We start from the raw sequence: 17,630 nt of genomic DNA on the forward strand, positions 1-17,630 counted from the left end.
AGGTCAACCATTATCTTAATAACCATAGTTAATTTAAACTGTCACTGTTGAACAAACGGAGAACGATAAACACATAAATTAGCAACTCCTGATATAAGCCTCTGTAAACAATGGCAGTACTGTTCAATGCATAAAAAATGCATCCACAAAAATACCATATGCATTCAATATATTTAACCTGTGTAGCATGGAAAAACATAGGGTTGCAACCCTGCTGGTATTTTACCGACACAGCCTTAATCAACTCTTTGAAGCCGGTACCGGCATCAGTAAAATACCGTTAATGCTGAGGCCGGTATTTTTTGTGCATTTTCTGGGATGGTTGCAAAGATGGGTCAGGAAGTCTTAAACAAGCTGTGATTAACATTTTTTCCATGTGTTGCTTTTTAAGTATTAGCAAACACAGCAAAGACTTTATTACATTAAATAAAAGTACAAGCTTCTTCTTCTGGGAGTCTATTTCACATATCCACCACCCCTTAGTAAAGTAAGCCTTCCTTACTTTAAATAGGATGTAAAAATCTTAGGGAAGTTGACAATTTAAGGCAGCTAGTATACCATGCCCCTTCCCATTGCTCCTGTCCTTTTTTTCTCTGTAGCAGGACACTATCTCACATACTGACTCCTTACCTGCCCTCTCCTTACACTCTTCTCCCACCTTCTCCTGTCAGCATGGTCTCTGATTCTGCAAAAATAGATCAGTGGAGACCAGAAAATGTCTGGAGAAGGTATGTGAGCAGGTGGGGGTTTCATACAAGTCAGGGCGAGAGTGCAGGGGGCACAGACAGGACTGAGGGACAGAGAGAGAGGCATTTTTTTGTCAATTAATTTTGTTTCCAAATAAAAAAGTCTTTCATTTCCAGAGCTCAAAAATGGAATTTGTTGTCCAAAATGAATGAGCCAAAAATGAACGTAAAAGTAGTCTGAAATTATTTTGGGCCTTATGTACAAGTCTTATATATAATAAACACCCTGGTGTGTAATCTCATCAGTTACTGTTGCACTCACTAGTAGAGGAGGTGCTAGTCTCCTAAGACCCTCCACGATGTCTGTGCCCCACAAACAGCTTGCCTGCTCCATATTTGCACCCAAATGGCTTGTCTGAGCCATCTTTGCCACCAAAAAAGATGAGTATGGCTGGTGGTGCTGAGTGAGGGGTCATCTGGGTAGGGGGCCCAAATCATTTCGTTCGTAAGTGGCCCCAAAACTACTGATGGCATGCAATGGGGAGCAGCAAGCTGTCAGAATATGCAAATTATTATTTGGTAGGTGCACTGTCCACATTTGTGCCACCAACGTCAAAGGAGGGAAACTTGAGCTTCACTGGAGGATAATGTTAGTAAAAAATACTAGAATCTAATATTAGAGTCAGATGCTTAGATAATTAAAGAATGTAAAATCATGGTGGGAGTTCCCCTCTAAGGTTTAAATGGGTCATTGAATTGAGCCCAATGTCACCTTGTTTTGTAATTACCTAGCAGCTGCCACCCTCTTCCATACTCTAAAATGCAGGGCCGGCCTTTGGGGTGTGCGACCTGTGCGACCGCACAGGGCGCCACACTCCAGGGGGCGCCGCCGCCACCGTAGCGTACCGCTGCCGCCAGCAGCGTACCTAGCGGCGGGGGGGGGGGGCGAGCGGCACCCGGTGCCGCTCATCAGGGGGACACCCGGCACCCCTCCAGAGACGGACAGTAATGTCCGCCGCTGGAGGAGCAGGCTCGCAAGGGAGCGGTATCGGAGGTCTTTAACAGACCTCCGGCTCCCTTGAGTGATTTTAAGCCGGTTGAAGGATCTCCCTTGAACCCAGCTTAACATCACTCAAGGGAGCCGGAGGTCTGTTAAAGACCTCCGATACCGCTCCCTTGTGATCCGCGCGGCAACAGCTGCTGTGCGCCGGGGTTTGTTGTCAGATCCCGGCGCACAGCACTGAAGCCGCGCCCACCGCTGTCCGTGCCCTCTGACCCGGAAGAAGACAGAAGAACTGAAGAAGAACGAAGAGGAGGAAAAGGAACTGTAAGGAGAAAAGAGGAAAGGCAGGAAAGCATTCAGTGAGAGTGGATTGGTATGTGTGTGGATTAGTGTATATATGTGTGGATTGGTATATATGTGTGGATTAGTGTATATATGTGTGGATTGGTATATATGTGTGGATTGGTATATATGTGTGGATTGGTATATATGTGTGGATTGGTATATATGTGTGGATTAGTGTATATGTGTGGATTGGTATATGTGTGGATTGGTATATATGTGTGGATTGGTATACGTCTGGATTGGTATGTGTGTGGATTGGTATGTGTGTGGATTGGTATATATGTGTGGATTAGTGTACACGTGTGGATTGGTATACGTGTGGATTGGTATACGTGTGGATTGGTATGCGTGTGGATTGGTATGCGTGTGGATTGGTATGCGTGTGGATTGGTATGCGTGTGGATTGGTATGCGTGTGGATTGGTAAGTGTGTGAGAGTGATGGGTGTTATGCTGTACCATTTCCAATGTCTTTTTCATGATCTAATTATGCTCTAAAAGTACATCATAACTCCCATCACTCTATACTGTTCCATACAGTGGCAGAGCTGGGAGGCAGAGCCACCGCAGGACTCCTGAAAGGTAAGTGAACTTCAAAGAGGGAAAGGGTAGATAGTTAGGAGGGCGTATATAGGGAGAAGGGAGTGAGACAGGGGAAAGGGGGTAGATAGGGAGAAGGGAGTGAGAAGGGGTAGATACGGCAGAAGAGAGTGAGAAGGGGTAGATAGGGCAATCATACTCCTATCATGCCAAGTCTGCGAGTAAATCCTGGAATCTGGGTATGCCTGGGCATGATAGGAATGTGATTGCTGTTAATCATATATATATATATGATATATATAGACTTGAAAACCGAAGTTGTTTGTGTGGTTATTTGGAAAGTCCCTGGAGTGCCGGTAACTATTTTTGGACTATATATATATATATATATATATATATATATATATATATAAAATATTATTTAATTGTTTTCTCCTATTTTGGTGTGTTACTTACTTTAAATAAAAGTGTTAGATTTTTTATGGTGTTGGGGGGGTCATATTCGGTTTTGGCCAGGTAAATGCTGCACTTTCGGTTTCAGTCCAGAATTCGTTTCGGTGCATCCCTACTACTAAGCCAGACAATTAAGTGGTAGGCCTAGACCACATCAATGTTTGGCGTAGTATATAGTGATTGGGGTTTTGTTACAAGTTTTTATTCCTTTCTTTTTTTGGGATGGGGGGGCGCCAGAGGAGTAGTCCGCACAGGGCGCCAGAACACCTAAGGCCGGCTCTGCTAAAATGTATATATTTTTTTAATGGTGAAATAAATAAGGTATACAACACTAACCCCTTTCTTTATCACATTTTACTTTATCCAGAAGTCAAACCATCTTATGTTAGCTAGGCCTTATCTCCCATGGCATGCCTTCATGTGGTAGGTAAGCTTGTCTTTAGACAAAATATAATAAGCTTCAAATTTGTTCAATGTGCATTTGCAGGCTTGCATGTGAGTGCTGGTAATTTTTTGCTTAGTAAATATAGCTAAAAGATCATGTTATTGCTGACCAGTAAATTTGGATTAAGTGTGGTAATGTGTGGACTCTTGTTTTAACCCACAACATACAGAGTCCTGTGAGGCCATTTGAGGTTATTGGTCACAAAGGGTTATTCAATTTATTATTTTGACATGGCGTACAGGAGGTACCACATTATTTTAAAATTTGATGCATTATATGATAGTTCTACCAGAAAAATATAATAGATTTGCCTTGAAGTAATGTAAAGTCATTGAAGAACATTAGAGCATGCTAGTCATAAGCAGCTAGGTGCTCTGAACAATAGACTATTAATTGTTCATAAAATGTGATCTCATCTACATTTAAGCCACAAGTATAGATAAACACAAGCTGCAGATCAGACCTACAGGAGGGATTTTAGACCGTTCTCCTTTACAGGACTGCTTAAGCTCAGCCATATTCTTAGGATGTCTGGTGTGAACAACCCTCAATGAGCCAACTTTGCACTACACTGTGATCATAATTTTTAAGGCAAATTTATACATAAATGCTGGTAATCCAAAGGGTTCACTGTTTCTCCTGGCTATAGACCTACTATATATATGACACAATATTTCTTTATAGTCACCAAGATCTAATTACGTTAGGAAGCTGCAAACCACATATTGGCAGGAAAGGTTAAGCAAAGTTTACTTGCTCAATGGAGAACTGTTGTAAATATTTTGTAAGCAGCCCTATTGCTGAAACATTCAGTATTTGCAACACACATTGTTACCACAGAGAAGACAAATACTGTCACATTTTAAGACTCCTAGAAAGGTGTTATACACAAGTATACAGTAAAATAGCCTTTATGTCATTTTTTTTTCTTGAAAACATACGTATTATCATACTGAACTGCATTCTTTGACAGAGGTGCCTTGTCACTGTAGTGGCTGTTTGCAGATAAATACTGTTTTGTGAATGCTTAGATGATTTAGTTAGCGCATATTTTTTTTTACATTTGAAAAACATGAGGGATCATTATTTTTTGGGCATTTTAGATATAGGTGAGTTTTTGCAACTGCAACCGGGCCTGCCACTCTAGGAGGCCAAGACCCCTGAAACCACTTGTCCGCATGCCACCTGCTCTGTTCCTACATATTCTTTAATAATGTGTTATTCTGGTATCATTAATTTATTGTAAGAGACCAGGAACCAGACAGACACAAAAGGTAAAATATACAGTGGCTTGCTATATAATAATAGGAGCAATGCTCCCGGCTAGTGAATACAACATAAGCTGAATAGCAAGAAGTGCATAGTGTAGTCGACATAAAATATAACACATCTAGCCAGTACGGTCACAAGAGCATTCAACAGACGAAAACATAGCGGCCTCGCCCGTGAGAGAGGCAGTAAGTGAATAGAGCAAGTGCTCAATAGCAAGGAGTACACCGTGTAGTTGGCGTAAAATATAACATATCAAACCAGTATGGTCACAAGAACATACAACAGGTGTAAACGCGGCGGCTGCGCCCCTAAGAGAGACGACAAGCAAGTACAACAGGAGCCTGATAGCATGTGAGTATCAGGCAATACTGATCGGCAATGTGACCCAACCGGCAAGCATGGCCGGGGGAGTATGCAATGAGGGAGAAGAAATTGACCCCAGCCAGAAGAAAAACGACTAGAGAGTCAAGAGGAACAGAGTGAGGTCAGGGGCAGAAGAAGGGGAGGAAGAAAAAGAGCATATTCACAAGGGGGGGGAACGTGGGTACAGGCGCTGGGAAGAGGCAAAAGGAGACCAGGGGAGAAAAAAAAAAGGGGGGGGCGAAGGGACAAAAGTATTGGTTTATAAGACACTAAATAGACAACCATATCTAAAACAGATCTGTGGATGTCTGCGTGCATACATGTGCATTATGCCTTTGTATATCTGTGTAGCACCACAAGTATGAAAGACGCTTCCATCACAAATTTAAATGTTTATTTTTATCTGATCAGTACTTAATTATGTGTGGACATTCAGTTAGCTGAAGGACTTTCATGTGGTTTTGTGGGAACAAAAAGTTACTGTGCATGATGGTTCCCCTGACTTTGTTTGTGGTTTCTTTCCTGTCCCCTTAAATATGGTTTCTGGAGATTTTTGGGGATTCTATTGTTAGAGCACAATTCAGTCTAGGACTTGAAAGCGCAAGACTGCCTATGGGTTGATAAAAAAGTCTTACAATTGTAGTATTGTGTTTATATAGAATATATATGTAAGATGTACCAAAGTTACTATCGTTAGTAAGGTTGTGTGCATTGCTAATTATTGGAGGGGGCCCTTGCAACAGTGTTGCCCCAAGGCCCCACCTGACCTTGATCTGCCTCTGGTTACTACTTTGACTTACTATCCCTTTTCTCTTTAGCCTTTTGAAAACACTGCCCTCTTGTGATAGATAACAATATTGTTAATCTTAATCAAAGTATGTGTTAATTTTAAAACACATAGATGAACAGAATAAAGCATTGACAATGACAATGGTATGGTGTGTATTGCTTCAACAGTGCCAAGGCTGGTGAAAGAACATGTGTTTTAGAGATAATAATGAAGACTCTCTCAGAGATTAATTTCCAGATTTACAGAGGCTAAAAAATAGAATTATTTGAAATTAAATATTAACTATCACCATTCTGTGTAATTCCATGCTTTTGAAAAGTCATTAGTAGCATTGTGGTATACTAACTGCCCCATTGACAAGGGTATCTGGAAGTGTCATGTTAGGATGTGTCATGGAGGTTGACGATTTTCGTGATTTTGCTATAGTTAGATTGAGGTGACAACCATACAAGCAGTTTACACCTTGGAAAACATATATATTTTTCAGGACCATTTAGGCTATTCACAGAAACCTAGTATTAAGTGAATGATTACATGTGATTGTAAGCTGGTTTGAGCAGGGCTATCCTCGCCTGTTGTCTCTGTAAATCAAATTGTTATGTTACATACTACTTCATGATGAGCCCCGGAAGATTACAATATATCCTGACGCTCAGCGGTGAAGCTGCGCGCGCCGTGGCAGGACAGCGAGACTGAGGCCTCACACTCCCACCACAGGACTTCACCAGGTTAAGTGAACTGCAAAGGGGGGGTAGATAGTAAGAAGGGGGGGTAGATCATAAGAAGGGGGAGGGGGTAAATAGTGAGAAGGGGTAGATAGTGAGTAGGGGAAGAGGGGATAGATAGTGAGAAGGGTAGTAGAGGGGGTAGATAGTGAGTAGGGGGAGAGGGGATAGATAGTGAGAAGGGTAGATAGAGGGAGTAGATAGTAAGAAGGGGAAGAGGGGGTAGATAGTGGGAAGTGGAAGAGATCGTGAGAAACGGGGTTGCAAGAATCTTGAAAGAAAGAGTGAGAATGAGCAAGATAATGAATGAAGTATTGTGTGAATGGATGAGAGAATTAATGAATTAATGTGTGGATGAATTCTGTGAATGAGTAGGAGAATTAATGAATTGGTGTGTGAATGAATTGTGTGAATGCGTGAGAGAATAAATGAATTAATGTGTGGATGAATTGTGTGAATGTGTGAGATAATAAACAAATGAATGTCTGTATGAATCGTGTGAATGAGATAATGAATGAATTAATGCATAGATAATTTGCCTGAATGAGTGTGAGTATAAATGAATGTTTGGATAAATTATGTGAATGAGAGAGAATTAATGAATTAATGTGTGGATAAATTGTGAGAATGAATTAGAGACTGAATGAATGAATGAATGTGTGGATGAATGGTGAGAATGAATTGTGAAAATGCATTAATGAATATGTGTAAATGATTTGTGTGAATGAGTGAGAGAATGAATAATTGTGTGAAAGAATTGTGTAAATGACAGAGTGAATGTGTGAGTGACTGTACAAGTGTTTTGTATGTATCATAGATGTATAAGTGATTTGGAAAAAAGGCAAAGATGGCACAAGCAGGGTGTTTGAGCTTTGGGGACCAAGATGGCATGGGCAGGGTGTTTATGGAACAAAGATGTCACAGGCAGGGTGTTTATGGGACAAAGATTGCTCAGGCTGGGCTGTAATTTGTGTGTATAATCTGGGTGCTGGTCAGGTTCAATGTGGACACCAGGCCTGTCTTTAGGGTGTGCAACCTGTGATCTATGCCTGTAATTTTTTTTTTTTAAATCTATACTTTTAATGGTGAGTTTTTATGTGACTTCCAGTTGATCTATACCTGCAAAGCCAGATTTGTGTGTTATTCTGTTCATCTATATCGGCTATGCTATGTTTCCTTACATTATTCATGTATACCTGGGTTTGTATATCTTATTTAGTTGATCTATACCTGCAGTGCTGTTTCCATGTGTTGTTTATTTGATCTATACCTTTAGTGCTGAGTTTACATGTGATCCCCAGTTGATCTACACCTGCAAAGCTGGGTTTGTTTGTTATTCTGTTGGACTATACCTGCAATGCTATACACACAAGTGTTGTTTACATGTGTTGTTTATTTGATCTATACCTGAACTACAGGGAGGAAGGAAAACATAGGTGTGGCTTAGTGCATGAGGGGACAAAGGGACTCTGGGGATGATTACGGGGGAGAGGACCTTTCAAAGTCACGGTAGAGTCAGAAGGAAGGAAGACTGAACTTACTCTCACAGTCTTTCCCTAATTTGCAGTCAGTGTGGCAATATTTATTTTTTTTGGTGTGGGAGCGGAGGGAGTGATTGCATGCTAGGGTGTGTGGAGGAGGTGCAAAGGAAATAATTGCCTAGGGTCTATTTTCTTTCAATATTTAAAGGAAAAAAATTTTTGTTACAAAGATTGTACTGATTGTTAGCTGTTTTTTTCCTAATTTAATGTATTTAAGGTACATTATTGTTACCAGTGTTTCCAGTTATATATTATTGTACTTGTTTCCACTTGCACATAAATAATCTCTAATTAAAACTAGTTTTTTGTTACAAGATTTTTTTTTGTCGAGGGGGCACCAGAGACGTAGTCCACACAGGGCGCCTGAACACCTAAGGCTGGCCCTGGTTGTGGGGAAATTGCCCTTAGTCTTTCATCTGTCTGTAGGGTAGCTTAACCCCTTAATGACAATTGCCGGTTCTGGCACGGCACGGAAAAACAAGTCGTTTACGACAAATGACGTGCCAGGACCAGCACGTCTTTAAACGGGTGCAGAAAGCGATCTACGTTCGCTTTCTGCACCCAAACGGCGTTGCTGTAATGCCTCGGCCTCGAGGCATTCAGCAACGCCACGATTGGCACCAGGGGCCATGTCTGGCCCCTCCCCAGGGCGTCAACAACCGCCATACATTGTATGGCGGCGGACGCCCGTTTTAAAAGCATTTAGGAGGCGATCAACGATCACCTCCTAAACTTAAATGGTGTCGCTGGAATGCCTCGAACAGGAGGCATCCAGCGACACCAAACACTTACCTCTGGATGGACTGTGACCGCTCCGGAGAGCGGTCACAGCCGCCGCTACCGGTGATTTTCACCATCAGCAAGATGGCGGCGGCCCGGGAAAAAAAATGATAAAGATGAAAAAGTTCGCTAGACAGTCTCCAGACCCTCTAGAGAACTCTGGCTGCACTTGCAGGTTGAATACAGGTACTGCAGTCAACCATGCAAGTCAATGGAGCCCAGCTTTCTAATCACAGTGTGATTAGTAAAAATAAATTAAAAAATAAAATAAAATTAATAATAATTAGAAAAAAATAGTAAAAAAAACAGTAAAATGTAAAAATAATTTCACACTGATGTCACTATCAGGAGAACCTTCAAGATGAAAAATAAATATATATATAAAAAATATATTTTTGTGAGCAAGCCCTAAAATTAGCACTGTGACGGGACTGACCTGTACCCCGACTGGGTACTCCCGCCAAACGTTGCTTCCTCCTGCCGGTACACCAACAAGTAACCCCTTCAGCATACCTACAGGGGGTCTTAAGACAAGGGTTAACTCACACAATAACAGGGGAAACACTTCACACCTATACAATTAACAATGTACAGATAATCAGCCTTCTTCCTACCACAGGATGTCCAGCTGACGTTACAGTTCTGAGACTCTGAGTGCTAAAACATGGGGTACATCAGCAGACTGAACCCCTGTATCCACACACAGAAGTCTCTACAAGGCCTGGGCCCATAGTCGATAGGGAGGAGGCTGGCTCTCAGGCCTCTCCAGGGACCCCAGTGATGGAGGGTTCTGTCACACTTCTCCCCATTCCAAATAGGACTGACACAGGAGGAAACCCCAAACGGGTTGACTCCGTAGTCAGTTAATTCAATTAGCCCATCAATGCCCTCCTGAAACTGGTGCCCCAAATAATCTGCCCCTCCAAGAGCAGTATTCCCCCGCCCCACCTCTGACTCTCCAGAAAAATACAACTGCCGCTGGAGAGAAGTGCCTACAGCACCTTCTCTCTGGAATCTTCCCAGTCGCTGGGGAGTGATGATGCCTGCATCTTCTCCCTGGGGCTCCTGTTGTCGCTGTGGTGATGAGTTGGCAGCGCCATCTCCCAGGTCATCTGTCCGCCACTGGGGAGGAGGGAAGACACCCTCGGCTCCCTGAACTGGGATCTGTGGCTGGGAAGGGAGGACAGGTTCCTCCACTTCCGAATCTGTGAGCTGCTGCTGGGGAGACTGGCCGCCTGCGCCATCTCCTGTGCACTCACTTGGCCGCTGGGGAGTGATGCCACCTGCACCCCCTGCTTGATGCTCCTTCTGCTTCTGGGAATATGGGCCGGCTGTGCCGTCTCCCGGGTCATCCGTCAGCCGCTGGGGAGGAGGGACGACACCCTCGGCTCCCTCGATTGGGATCTGCCGCTGGGGAGATGAGCCGGCTGCGCCGTCTTCCAGTTCATCCGTCAGCCGCTGGGGAGGAGGGACGACACTCTCAGCTCCCTCAACTGGGATCTGCCGCTGGGGAGGGAGAACAGGTTCCTCCGCTCCCAGAGTTGTGAGCTGCCACTGGTGAGACTGGCCGGCTCCACCATCTCCTGGACACTCGCCCACCCGCTGGGGAGTGATGCCGCCTGCATCCCCTCCCTGGTTCTCCATCTGCCGCTGGGGAGATGAGCCGACTGCGCTGTCTCCCGGGTTATCCAACAGCCGCTGGGGAGGAGGGACAGCACCCTCCACTCCCTCGTGCTTCTGCTGCCGCTGGGGATATGGGCTGGCTACAGCATCTCCCTGGATTCCTGTTGTTGTTCCAGATACGGGGCAGAGGCCAGGGGCTCCCCACCCTGTTGTCAGCGCTTCAGCTGGGGGTTGTGGATCTGAGCGAACTACCCAGCATTCGGAGGACCCCGGTGGGAAGACCGCAGCCTCATCCCCCCATCCTGGGTTAACATCCTCGGATGAACAATCGACAAAATCCATGGACACTGGGGCATACTGCTGAACACGGTCAAACTGTTTTTTATATGCTTTTTCCAGTTCCCACTCCTGTGTAGTTAAAAAGTCAAAATCACCTCTCAGTGCACCTGGGAGGTCCAATTCCCTGAAATCTCGGATGTCCATAATCCGCCACTCCACTGTACTGCCGAAGTCCAGGTCCTCCTGAAGACTATCCCATAACAATCCCAGGCCGCCAAAGTCATAGCCCTCCGTGGGCTCTGTACCTTCCAGGCACCAACCCGCCTCGGCTGCATACCATCGTAACGCCCTGTATCCGTCATCCCACATCATCTCGGTTTGGACCAGCCCGTCTAACTCGGACACCCATTCCTCCCTGGGCTGCTTTCCCAGCAACGGCATTCGTGCCTCCAGCTGGAACCAGTAAATGTCCTCGCTGGTTGGGAGACACTTACCCAAGTATTCCTGTTCCCATCGCAGAGTCTCCCACCAGAGTTGCCGACGGATATGATCCCTCCACCGCAGCTCGTCCTCAGTGGATACAGGTCCATCGGGTTGGGCCCGTGCCTCCTGCATACGCCGTCTGAACTCCAGTTCCATAGCTGAGGATCCTGGCGTTGCTCCTTCTCTGCCCGAAGGGTGACCAATCCTGGTGCTTTGGATGTCCCCACTCCGGTGTGAAAGAGGAAACTTCCGGCCCCGGAAATCAGACCATAACAAATTTCTTTAAGGAAGCATCCCACCGCTTGCCACCAATGTGACGGGACCGACCTGTACCCCGACTGGGTACTCCCGCCAAACGTTGCTTCCTCCTGCCGGTACACCAACAAGTAACCCCTTCAGCACCAGGCAGAACCAGCGTTGTAGATAGAAGGAGGGACGTCGCTGCACCGAAGCCGCATTGGCACTGTGGCTATCCGAAGCTTAGCTACACAGTGTGGCTACAGCCCACCCCAAACATCAGGCAACACTCATGTTGAGGTGAAAACAGGACTCTTTTATTAAAGCCAAATACAGAACTATATATACACAAGTAGAAAAGGGGCAAGACAAATATCACATGATCCAATTACCATGTCAGGAAGGAAGTAATTAGATCAAGTCCTGCAACACAATATCTGGGGGAAGGACAGGATGACACGAGACATAAATAATGACATTAACTGGGGACGTAGACGTGGAATGACGATAGACATATAATCGGCTTGAGACAGACAATGGCCAGGACACAGGGATAACAGGAGCTCACAGGATTAACAGCTACCTGTTATGTAATGGATAATTAGGTATGCAGCAGTGACACCAAGTCATACCTACAGGGGGTCTTAAGACAAGGGTTAACTCACACAATAACAGGGGAAACACTTCACACCTATACAATTAACAATGTACAGATAATCAGCCTTCTTCCTACCACAGGATGTCCAGCTGACGTTACAGTTCTGAGACTCTGAGTGCTAAAACATGGGGTACATCAGCAGACTGAACCCCTGTATCCACACACAGAAGTCTCTACAAGGCCTGGGCCCATAGTCGATAGGGAGGAGGCTGGCTCTCAGGCCTCTCCAGGGACCCCAGTGATGGAGGGTTCTGTCACAAGCACATTAGCTTAAAACAATTCTCGCACGGAAAGAGTTAAAATACTGGCATATTAAATTCCCATGGGGTGTCTACAATTAACACGGGGGGAAGGATGGCCACACATCTAATTTCCAATTAGAAAAATGCACACGTACCAAATGTGGCCTTTTAGTTCCCCCCAAAAATGACAAACCCATGCATGTGGGGTATCACTGTGCTCAAGAGATGTTGCTGAACACATATTGGTGTGTCGTGTGACAGCGGCATATACCAGGAGCTGTAAATTCATACATAACATAGGTGTGTGGGGGGAAAATACACACAAAAGAATACTACTGCAAACTTTGAAAACATTCTGGTGGTAAAATGTGTGCATGCAAAGAGTTAAAATACCAGCATTTAAAATACCCAAAAATATATGGTTTTGTTGGGCACACTGAAATGGCCCGGCTCAAAGATGTACCAAATAGGGCATGGGCAGTGGATCCCCAAATGCCAAAGTTCAACATTGAAAAATGTGCATGTCCCAAATGTGGCCCTTTTGCCCCCAAACAGCCAGGCAAAATCATTCATGTGAGGTATCGCTGTACTCAGGAGATGTTGCCGAACACATATTGGGGTGTTTTGTGATAGTGACATATAAATTGATATAAATTGCATTGGCCGGCTTCAAAGATACCCGAAATGGCACATGGGGGCAAGAATTACCAGATTTGGAAAAAATGGCTTTGAAATAGCAAAACGCTACCTGTACTTATTGCCCCATAATGTGTAGAAAAAAGCAAAAAAACATAAAAACATTGGGTATTTCTAAACTCAAGACAAATAGTAGAATCTATTTAGCAGGTTTTGTCATTACCTTTTATAGATGAGTAAAAGATTTTTCACCATATTTTATACTTTTTTTAATAGTAAATAATATGATACAATCAAAACAATGTAATATAAAGAAAGCCCTTCTTGTCCTGAAAAAAACAATATCTAATGTGTGTGGGTTCAGTAAACGGGAAAGAAGAAAATTACAGCTAAACACGAGCAGCGCAGAAATGTTAAAACGGCCATTGTCACGAAGGGTACAAAAAGTAAAATCAGCCTTTGTCACGAAGGGGTTAAAGTTATCCTGATATTTTCATAGAAGTAGGGGGTTGCAAGTCATGACTGATAGTATGTTTGTGGTATACTATTGGTCATTTATGTTGCTTTTGGTATTTTGGTAGATTTGCTCTGGGAATGCTGGTGTCCTTCCTTTATGACTAATTATGATTTACCTTGGCACTTTGGCCCTGGATGATTTTCATGGTTATTATTTTGTTTTGTGGTACCAAAGTAGATGTGCATACTACACTGACCTGTCGGACCAAGATGGCTTGATTAGGTGTAAGGTAGGATCTCATATTTGACACTATATAATATTAACTTATTGATCTTATCAAAATTAATAAATTCAGACATGCATGTATTCTGTATACAGAAAAAGGAAATTACAAATCTTGCCCTGCCCTACAAGCAAAAGAATCAGCTAAACCACCAAATTTACAAAGTAAACCCTATTACCTCTCATAATTAACTTTCCCTGCTCTTCTGCAATCTTTACTTGTCTAGGTCAATGCATGTTATATGCAGCCTCCTTGTCCTCAAAATTACTTCTTAATATCAGCAAACACTGTGTTATGCTACAAGAATAGAACGCCAGCCTACACAAGATGCATGCTTGGATTGATCAATCATTCTAATGCCCACCTGTATGAAATAGAATGTAACCAAGGTAACACATATAACACTGTGAGGACACGCTATAAACGATATGCTTCTCCCAAAGGTGATATATTTTTATCTTAAAACTTAAATATGCAGACTTTTTTGTGCGGCTCTCGGGGACAGTTTAATAAATAGGCTATAAGGTGCCCATCTCCTTTATCAGGCTTGCCAGGTTAAGGAATTTAGGGATTTAATAAGTTACCACTCTACTTTTATGCAATGTGTATTTTATATGAGCTGCTCTCCTGCCCCCTGCTGTAAAATAATGGTATAATCACCAAATACAATCACTCAATTTGTAAATGGCTCTGTAATGCAATATCACGAGTCAATGAGGAGCTTATCTCAAACATTTCAGGATCTAATCTAAACGGCCGCTGGGTGCTGATGCCGCCGGCCGGCGCTACTTTAATACTTTTTTTTAAAAATTTAATATGGCAAGCCGGATCGGCTATTAAATGAAAAAAAAAAGTATTATAGCAGCGCCGGCTGGCGGCATCAGCACCCAGCGGCCGTATGCGATGGCCGCCAAGTGATGGGAGCAGCGTGAGGGGTGAAAGCCTTGCCATCAGATTGCTTTATTTATTTTTAATATGGCAAGCCGATCCGGCATATTAAATGAATAAAAAAAGGATTAAAGTAGCTCCGGCCGGTGGCATCAGCACCCAGCGGCCGTTTAGATCAGTTTTCCAGCAGTCTGATGACCGCATAGTGATGGGAGCAGCGTGAGGGCTGAAAGTTCTGCCCCCTCGCACTCAGACTGCAGGAGCACCGGATGTCGTGTCACTGACATCCTGTATACATAGAAAACAGTCTGTTGCTACCAGGGGATGGAGGTCTAGACGAAACCCCCCAAAAGTGGAAGTAGAAAGTTAGTAAACCAATTTATATTTGTACAAGCTATTTAATATTTTTTTGGTATTCGTTAAAAACTAAAAAATAGGTATGTGTGTGTGTGTGTATGTAAGTGTGTCCCCAGTGTCACTCGCCATTCAGCTCCCCAGTGTCGCCTCTGTCCCCAATCAGCCCCTCCCAGTGTCACCTCTGTCCCCTTTCGACCCCCCATGTCATTTCTGTCCCCATTCAGCTCCCCAGTGTCACCTCTGTCCCCAATCAGACCCTCCCAGTGTCACCTCTGTCCCCCCTTCAGCCCCCGTGTCATTGCTGTCCCCATTCAGCTCTACATTGCCACCTCTGTCCCCAATTAGCTCCTCCCAGTGTCACCTCTGTCCCCCTTCAGCCCCCGTGTCATTGCTGTCCCCATTCAGCTCTTCAGTGTCAGCTCTGTCCCCAATCAGCCCACTTTAAGGTATGATCCTGGTAGGGTACTCATATTAGCCTTTACAATTTTCCTGCTGTTGTGTACTATACTTCCCATAATCCTCAGCCAGTATCATGGGGGGCATTTAACTGGCTCAACATCAGGGGGACATTAGGTTTTGCTTTTTTTTTACCATCCCTTGTTGCTATTAAATTTACTTATGTTGAGCCACATTTGAATCATATTTGTATTTTTATAATGAATATGCGTTCAGGAAAAGATGGGCATGTATGGTGGGCTGATTCGTGGCACAACGGGCCACTTCACTTGACTTGCCCCCCAGGCCTTAGGCTGCCAGCCCTTCCCCGGCATCTATTAGCAGAGGTGTTTTATAAGCGCTAAAATAATGCTGGGCGCATATTAATTTCCACACCATAAAGTTATGTGCTGCAAAGACAACTCCACAGGTCTCACTTCACGTGTATAAATAAAAGTTACCCAAAAAAGTGAATAAAAATCCACCCTGGAGTCTGCGCACAGAAAATAGATATACTTCCATTGGATACACAGTTTTCAAATGTTACATTATATTACATTACATTTATTTATAAAGCACCAGCAGATTGCTCAGCGCTGTTACAGTCAGTAGAACAATTTCACATACAAAAACACGTACAATAACAAACTGGTGCAAAGGAGAGGCGGGCCCTGCTCTTGGGAGCTTACAATCTAGTCAGAGGGGGAAGTGAGACAATAGGAGAGGACTGCTTGGATGGGGATCAATTGATCTGGTTCCAATGATGTGTTAAAGCTGTTGATTGTTCAGATGGCTTGATTATGATGTATGGGAGTACTGGGAAGGAATGTTGTACGCTTCCCTGAAATGTTCCAATATACTGTATTTTCCAAATAATTGGGTACATAAGAAGCAAACAAAGAGAAAAGAAAAAGGAATAGTCTGGTATTGTTAATTTATATCACACATATGGAAGTTTGACATAGATGAACTCTTCTTGCCTTTAGGTAGAGACAACATGTTGCCTTCTTATAAGGTGGCGCTCCCTTGTGGTGCAGTGCTGTTACTGCCTTTAATCCCCAGCTATGAAGAGGGTTTGGCACTCATCCATTTAAGAAGGGATTCTCATCCTGTTAAAAGATGAAAATAGCACACAAACAAGAGAAAATAAAGTGAATAAATATTTTAATTCTTCAAAGAGTATAAAATATCCACTTACATAAAAGATTCAGTCCATAAGTGTCCATTTAATAATAATCACTCCCAGCAATGTTCTCTGATGTTAGCAGTACCAGGATTGTTGCTTCCTCTTTTGCAAAGTCTATCTTGAAGCCGACGGAAAGCTGCTCAGGACGCGCATGCGCACTACGCGTTTCGTTGTAGACAGCTTCTTTAAGGGCATCTACTGAACACATAGACTGGGATGGTTCGTTTTCAAGAATAAACACAGAAGACAAGTGGAATACTTTAAAGCACACATTACAAGATCACACACATCAATGTATAGCTTTAGGAAAGAAATATAAAAGAAGCAAATTTTAACCAATGTGGCTTACCAGTAACTTAAGACATGAAATAAAAAAACAAGAAATTGACATTCAAACATTATAAAAGCGAGGGAACAGTACAAAGATGCAAACAAAGCCTGCAAAAAAGCGATTAAATGGCTAAATTGGAAAATAAGAAACTGATTACTAAGGAGAGTAAAACTAATCCCCCACAATTTGTAAAAGTATGTAAAAAGCTAAAACAGAAAATGTTGGTTCTTTGCTATCTGAAATTAGTAATTTGGTTAGTGAGTACAGAGGGAAAGCGGATATTTTAAATATTTTTTTTCCTTCTGTTTACACGAAGAAATAACTGATAGCTGAGCCCCTGCTGTTTGATTTTATGGAACCGTTAGAACAAACATGGAATTGGCTGACACGGGAAAAAGTGCTTAATCAATTAAACACTGTTAAGGTAGACAAGGCCCCAGGGCCAGATGGTATGCACCCAAGGATACTTCAGGAGCTAAGCCTAATTCTGGCCAGACTGGTATTTTTTGGGTATAGTGCCAACAGACTGGCACAAGGCAAATGTAATCCCCATATTTAAAAAAGGATCAAATTGCAGCTGGGCAATTACAGGCC

Source organism: Sceloporus occidentalis, unplaced genomic scaffold (genome assembly GCF_023333645.1).
Source record: "Sceloporus occidentalis isolate IW3139 unplaced genomic scaffold, rSceOcc1.0.p SCAF_47, whole genome shotgun sequence".
NCBI lineage: Eukaryota > Metazoa > Chordata > Lepidosauria > Squamata > Phrynosomatidae > Sceloporus > Sceloporus occidentalis.